At 40.2% G+C, this 7111-nt stretch overlaps 1 long non-coding RNA gene across 1 annotated transcript; it reads right to left on the reverse strand.

Moving 5' to 3' along the window:
- Positions 1 to 5405: 5405 nt before the first annotated feature.
- On the reverse strand, positions 5406 to 6472 carry LOC134224664 (uncharacterized). The gene is made up of 3 exons (XR_009983014.1): positions 5980 to 6472; positions 5823 to 5901; positions 5406 to 5752 (listed from the first exon to the last, which is right to left on the reverse strand). It is a non-coding gene; the product is annotated as an uncharacterized LOC134224664 (long non-coding RNA).
- Positions 6473 to 7111: the final 639 nt, after the last annotated feature.

Genomic DNA, 7111 nt, shown 5'->3' on the forward strand with positions numbered 1-7111 from the left:
CATACGCCCTTATGATTCTCATTCTTCGATCAACGACTCAGTTCCATATTACCAAAAACAGTAAATTGAATAGATTTTTTCAAAGCTTTTCAATGGAAAATCTTAAATTGTTACGAAACAAGTTAGTGCGAATTAAATGGAAATGATTGGAATATCGATTTCAGGACCTTTCGTGAGATCTACCATTTCTTAGTGATCATTTCAGGCATTCTTCAACTTTGTCCACAAACGTATAAATCAAAAATGCACCCTACTGGTGAAATGTAAGTACAATGTTATTTCACCTTAATCATTCAGTAACTCACTTCTGTTCGGTGCGTAATTTATGTCCACCTTCCATTAGCTTCCACATATTAAAACTAGTAAACGCACAATTTATAACCTAAACTACGGTCATTCGTGGGCCTGATCTAATCATCTTTAGATCGTAAAACATCACTTTTTAGAGCCTACAACGTTGGTTCCGCAGTGTACCATCTGTATAACTTATTTTGTATCTTTTTTTTGTCACCAACATATGTGACTACCAATGCGACTGAAATGCTTTTTGTTTAGTATTCACCAGTGGTCAAAGATGATTTTAACTTTTGCCTAAGATATGAATGACTTTTTGCGCACATACAGACATGTTGGGATAGATGATAGGCGTACCTAAAGTTGTCACTTATTGATAAAGAAAAACTATTGATAAAGAAAATCGTCAGCTTAGATTCATCTTCAAAATGTCCAGTGGATTCCGCGATCCCTTGTGTTTTAAAGTACTTTATTGGAATTTGCTTCTGTTGTTTGGAATCCTTATCAGGCAGTTTGGACAGCTCGTTTGAAAGCTGTCCAAACGGCCTGACAAGGATGTTCATCTGTTACGCAGTGCGCCATCTCCCTTGAAGCGACCCGCGCAATTTGCCGTCATACGCTGATAGCTGTCGCCTGCTGGGACTGGATACCCTTAGCAAACGGAGAAATGTGGCGCAAGCAGTTTTCATCGCCGAAATTTTGCTATCAGAGTACGACGTGTCCGATTTACTAGTCTGGATTCAACTTTACGCACCTTATCGAACACTTCGGCCGCTTTGCTATATGAAGCAGTATACAACGAACAAACTACGCTGCTAACAGTTGCTTAAGTAGTCGCCATGATTCGTCGATTTACCGAAGGTTCAGCGCTTCAGGATTTCGGCAACGTTTACTACGATTTTACATCGAATCGAACCAAATTTTTAGTTTTAAGTCTTCATTTAGACTACTAAGTCAGATGAAAAATTATGCAAATAGATAAATAAATCATCTCTGAGTAGCAGACGGTGAACACAATGGCGAAGGTAAGTGAAGTGTAATACACTGCAGCTGCTATACCCCACCAAGGTATTTAATAGACCAATTCACTCAGATGGTTGATTGGCTGACATCAGTCCTGGTGGGTCGCAAATCAGTGGTCATTGCAGGAGACTTCAAGGTGCGGGCGAGAGAGTGCGGCAGCTGCTGGGCTAATCGGAGAGAGCATACGTTACTGGAGGCCCCAGCAAAGCTAGACTTCAATGACGGCTCCCTTCCAGCGAAATGGTATGGAATCAATAATAGATAACATTCTACAGTCCAAGTTTAGTCGGTGACCCGTAGTGGAGGGTTGGCGATGGTTACATCCACGGTGAACATTCTGCTATCAGGTACATGATAAGCAGCAAGGAAAGAAGAGAAAGCCGGGGAGCTACTTCTACAACCCGTGCGTGGAAGGTCGCTTATTTTAACAGTGGGACGTTCCCTGAAGCTATATGTCTAGAATAAAACACGGAAAAACACAGAGAAGTGACAAATTGGTTGGGGCTCTGTCACGAGCATGTGACGTTGCCATGCCGAGAAAGGAGTGACCAGGGAATTGCAGGCCACGGGTATACTGATGGAGCGAGCGAACAGCAGCCTTTTGAGCAATCTGCTTCAGGGCTAAGAGAACATTGCAAAGTACTCGCTCGGCGGTTATGAGGCCCCGAAACAAGAAAGTTTTCTTTGATAGACTATGGCAAAGCGCCAACTCCAAGCCAAGACACCAACCTTATATGGCGCTTATATAGTTCGATTCTATTTTCATAATAACTTTCAAACACAATGGTCGATCGATCAACAAGGCTTTGTTCCCTGTCGAATGCAACTTGTTGCGAGAAAATAGATTTAGAATTACTATATGAAAAAGTGCTTAATGTTTTTCGGTTTTCGTGTGCACACACACACATACACACGGACAGACAGACATTTGTTCAGCTCGACGAGCTGAGTCGATTGGTATATAACATCATGGGTCTCCGAGACTTCTATAAAAAGTTTGATTTTGGAGTGAAATGATAGCCTTTCGGTACAACTTTGTTGTACGAGAAAGGCAAAAATGGCTCAGAACATTTTCGGCTAACTGAACCGAAAAGGTGTTGCAAAAGAATTTTCTCGTATCAAAGAGAGTCTGAAAGAGCAGAAACAGTAGTGTCGTGTCCTAGTCAGCAACAGCGATAAAACCTGCAAAATTAAATGTCCTTCCAAGGATGTTATTTGAAATAAGATTCACATGAATAAAATAGTTACCATTTTGGCTCAAATCCCGAACACTAAAAACCGAACTAAAAATTCCATCGGTTTTCAGTTCTGAGGATCAAGATTACAAATGAATTCAAATAGCCATTTAAAAGGAAGTGGTCGGAATATGAGTCATGTTTGAACTTTGAGTCAAAACGGTAGTAAAAATTTTATTTTAGGTATGAAAAATAATTTTGAAATAAAATAACAAATATTGCAAATATACTGCGGCCCGCATCAACAGTTCAAAATTGCAATGCGGCCCTCAATAGTAAGCATTCTGGTGTAAACGATGTCTTAGGCTTATTTCTATCCAGGATCAGTGGCAGCTAAGGTCAACGCCGACACAGCACCCATAGTTAGAAACCACTCTTGACCCCATAGTGCGACTTTTGAGAGTTGCTGGGGCACACGTGGCCAGAAGACGGTTGCATACACTTTTTTCCCGCACCCTGGACAGGTAGATTATCGCAGTATCTTCGCATCGAACAACAGCCATCTTGTTCGAGGGCAATCGAATGCACGTGCTGCATTACCGCGTAAGCCCGCATTTCCACCAACGAGAACAGATCGCGTTGGGGATTCATCGTTTCTGGAGCGAAGCAACTACCGCTTCGATACCGCCGCCGGTATACTCACACTCGTTGAATCGCCCGTAAGACCATGGTAGGAGCGCGTATGTACTAGGAGAACATGCATGTATTTCTGTTAGTGTCGTCCATGCGCATGTGACCTGAATGGCACAATAGAAACCCGTCTCGAACGTCATTAATGAGATCGTCCTAGTTACGACACGAACCCAAACATCCACACATTCATCAATGAACGATCAACGACCGCTTGACGTAAACTACATAAAACCTCTTAGTGCAATGAGAACCGTAATACCGTGGGGAACCGAAATCCGTCCACCTCATGAGATATCAATAAATTAAGGGGGGTTAGAAGTAATAAGGTAATTTAGAAATAATTTATCTTATCCTGTTCATATACTTGATAGTAAGCTTTTAGGGCATAGAAAAGGAAAGAAGGCTATGAAATTAAAACGACAAAAATCAAAAACATCGCCACCTACCAAACGTGAAGTTTCTGCCGCCATTTTGTTTTCGAGTAGAGCATAATTGCACCAAAAGTAACTGTGTTTTTATTGCTAATTACGAATCATTACACAAGATGAGCGGAATACTAATCGAAGGGATCGCTTCTCAAGGTGCGTTTTGAGCTATTTACAGTGGTAGTTTAGTCAAGCGAACTGCTTCAATTCAAACATTCAGTTATAAAATAGCTGAACGGATTTTGATCCTTTTTTTTTTAACTAATTTTATTTGCTAATTATCTAATACATGCATTCATCTCTTAGACTAGGTGTTCCGTGTTTTCTTAACACTATCATCCTTATTTGCTATGTTAGCTTAGCTTAGCTTAGCTTAGCTTTGACTGACTACACATATCTATGGTTGCTACTCCGTGATTGACCAGAATCAGTGAAATTGCACAAAGAATCAACTGAATGATTGACTGGGATTGTTCAAGCATTCTCAGTGTGCAAGTTTCAGTGACTCTAAAATTCAAATGATCAATAACGGCGCCGGCCACGTCCTTGTAGTCAGTTAGGAAGAAGGAAGGAATATTAGTAGGTGGTTTTTGCTATTTGAAGACCGTGTTTACCTCTGCGTCTCCACAAAACCACAGGAAGGATTATCAGTTAATTGGTAGGCATCGTTGGATCTGGATTCACTCTGATAAGCGATACGACCGTGTCATTCTTTATACACAGTGATTTTACCTAGCCATGAATCGGGCGCGAAAAGTAGTACAAACTAACTACCGGCCTACCGGGCGCGCAATGCAGAACACAATATTTCGTCCGATCGCGCCATCGTTCTGCTGTCCGAAACAAGAGAAATCTCGCACTGAACTGATTTTTATTACCCGCCGCGCAAAGCAGAACACAATATTTCGGCCGATCGCGCCATCGTTCTGCTGTCCGAAACAAGAGAAATCTCGCACTGAACTGATTTTTATTACCGGCCGCGCAATGCAGAACACATTATTAGGTCCGATCGCGCCATCGTTCTGCTGTCCGAAACAAGAGAAATCTCGCACTGAACTGACTTTTATTACCGGCCGCGCAAAGCAGAACACAATATTTCGTCTTCGTCCGATCGTGCCATCGTTCTGCTGTCCGAAACAAGAGAAATCTCGCACTGAACTGATTTTTATTACCGGCCGCGCAAAGCAGAACACAAAATTTCGTCCGATCGCGCCATCGTTCTGCTGTCCGAAACAAGAGAAATCTCGCACTGAACTGATTTTTATTACCCGCCGCGCAAAGCAGAACACAATATTTCGGCCGATCGCGCCATCGTTCTGCTGTCCGAAACAAGAGAAATCTCGCACTGAACTGATTTTTATTACCGGCCGCGCAAAGCAGAACACAAAATTTCGTCCGATCGCGCCATCGTTCTGCTGTCCGAAACAAGAGAAATCTCGCACTGAACTGATTTTTATTACCGGCCGCGCAATGCAGAACACATTATTAGGTCCGATCGCGCCATCGTTCTGCTGTCCGAAACAAGAGAAATCTCGCACTGAACTGACTTTTATTACCGGCCGCGCAAAGCAGAACACAACCCGCATAATCCTGAACTATATCCGGAAGACAAATCAGATCATTCATGATGATAAATAACGATATCACCACTCTTCTGTATACTGTATGCTGAAATGATAAGCTACCCATTTTATGAACTGTTTCAACAGTGCGGTATGATGTAATCGACCAAATAATGATTTGGGTAATGGGCGGTTAAGTATAATTACCATTTAAAACTTGTCGTTTTCCAGTACATTTTTTTCGGCGTACAGCATGTCATGCGGTTGTTAAATAATCTATGTTCCACGAGAAAAACTATACGGGATACCATACGCATATAATGTGACCATATATTTTAAATCCATTGTACTGTTACCATTGATGTTTTGATTTTTTTCTAGGTGTGGTGGGCAAAGCAGAGGGAGAACGAAAATAAATACAATTTTTTTCATTTTTAGTACTGTTTTTATTCAATCATTTTAGTTTTTTTTTTCAATTCAAGTGGATAATTTCGGCTCATACTTCGCACTCCACACATCGTTATCATTCATCTAATCACTTGAGCAGGCTGTTGCCCATTTTCCCGAAATTCGATGATGTCTGCAATACATGATATAATAAAAATTAGGGGTTTGATCCTTGGTTTAATAAATATTCAAGAAGTACGTACCTGTACACAGTGTATGACCGCGTGATTGCTGACATTTGGAAAATGAAGAAAACCATTTTTAGGGTTCTGCTAACTGGATCTGCAATTAGATATTCAACACAGTTTTTATTTTGAAGTCAATTGGGACTTTATCGATTAGGTATTTGTGTATACTTACCCTTTTTTCCTAAACAATTTAAAACACGAATCTTCCTCTCCGATAAATTAAAACTTGTGTCCTATTCTACATGCCTGCCGTTCAAATGGCGAAAAGCAGCATTTTTTTCCACACTCACATTTGTCACTGAACTGAAAGAAATATCTTACCTTTATCTTGAAACCGTATAATATTGAGATGTGCGTGTGATATCGCGATGTATTTATGATTGCCGTAAACGATACACAATTATGTAAAAACGGTAGACCATATCGTGTTTATCCCCATTATAGTTTTGTTTCAGTTAACTAACGTTTTTTGATCAAGTAGAACCTATTATGAAGTAATAAATATTGTACAGAGACGATATGTTGTATATTAATTACATGTGGGAACTTGAATATATAATTGTTTATAATATAAATTCAATAAAATTATGTAGTCAAATTAAAAATTGATGATAACATGGATTGTGACATTACTCCTTAATTCACATGTATCATATCAACCGCACTGTAGACTGTTATTCATTATGCGGGAATATTTCGTCTTCGTCCGATCGTGCCATCGTTCTGCTGTCCGAAACAAGAGAAATCTCGCACTGAACTGATTTTTATTACCGGCCGCGCAAAGCAGAACACAAAATTTCGTCCGATCGCGCCATCGTTCTGCTGTCCGAAACAAGAGAAATCTCGCACTGAACTGAATTTTATTACCGGCCGCGCAAAGCAGAACACAATATTTCGTCTTTGTCCGATCGTGCCATCGTTCTGCTGTCCGAAACAAGAGAAATCTCGCACTGAACTCACTATCATCCTTATTTGCTATGTTATAGTTTTAGTTATTATTAATACATTTCAATTGCCTCTGGCAGTTAGAATTTTTCCTCTGGTTGAATTGAACCATGTAGGAATTACAATGTTTTCAACTTAAACTAATCTTAACCTATTCTATACTAAGGGTACAAGGAGTTAATCGTTGCAATAGAAGATTGCAACGATTTTTGTCTAAAATTGGAAATTATTTTGTTGGACATTTGTTGCAATGTCTCAATATTAGAAATTCTATGAAGTTCATTGGTACTATACCACGGAGGCAACTTCAGAATCATTTTCAGAATTTTATTTTGAATCCTCTGAAGTGCCTTCTTTCT

The sequence above is a fragment of the Armigeres subalbatus genome, chromosome 3, assembly GCF_024139115.2.
Source record: "Armigeres subalbatus isolate Guangzhou_Male chromosome 3, GZ_Asu_2, whole genome shotgun sequence".
NCBI lineage: Eukaryota > Metazoa > Arthropoda > Insecta > Diptera > Culicidae > Armigeres > Armigeres subalbatus.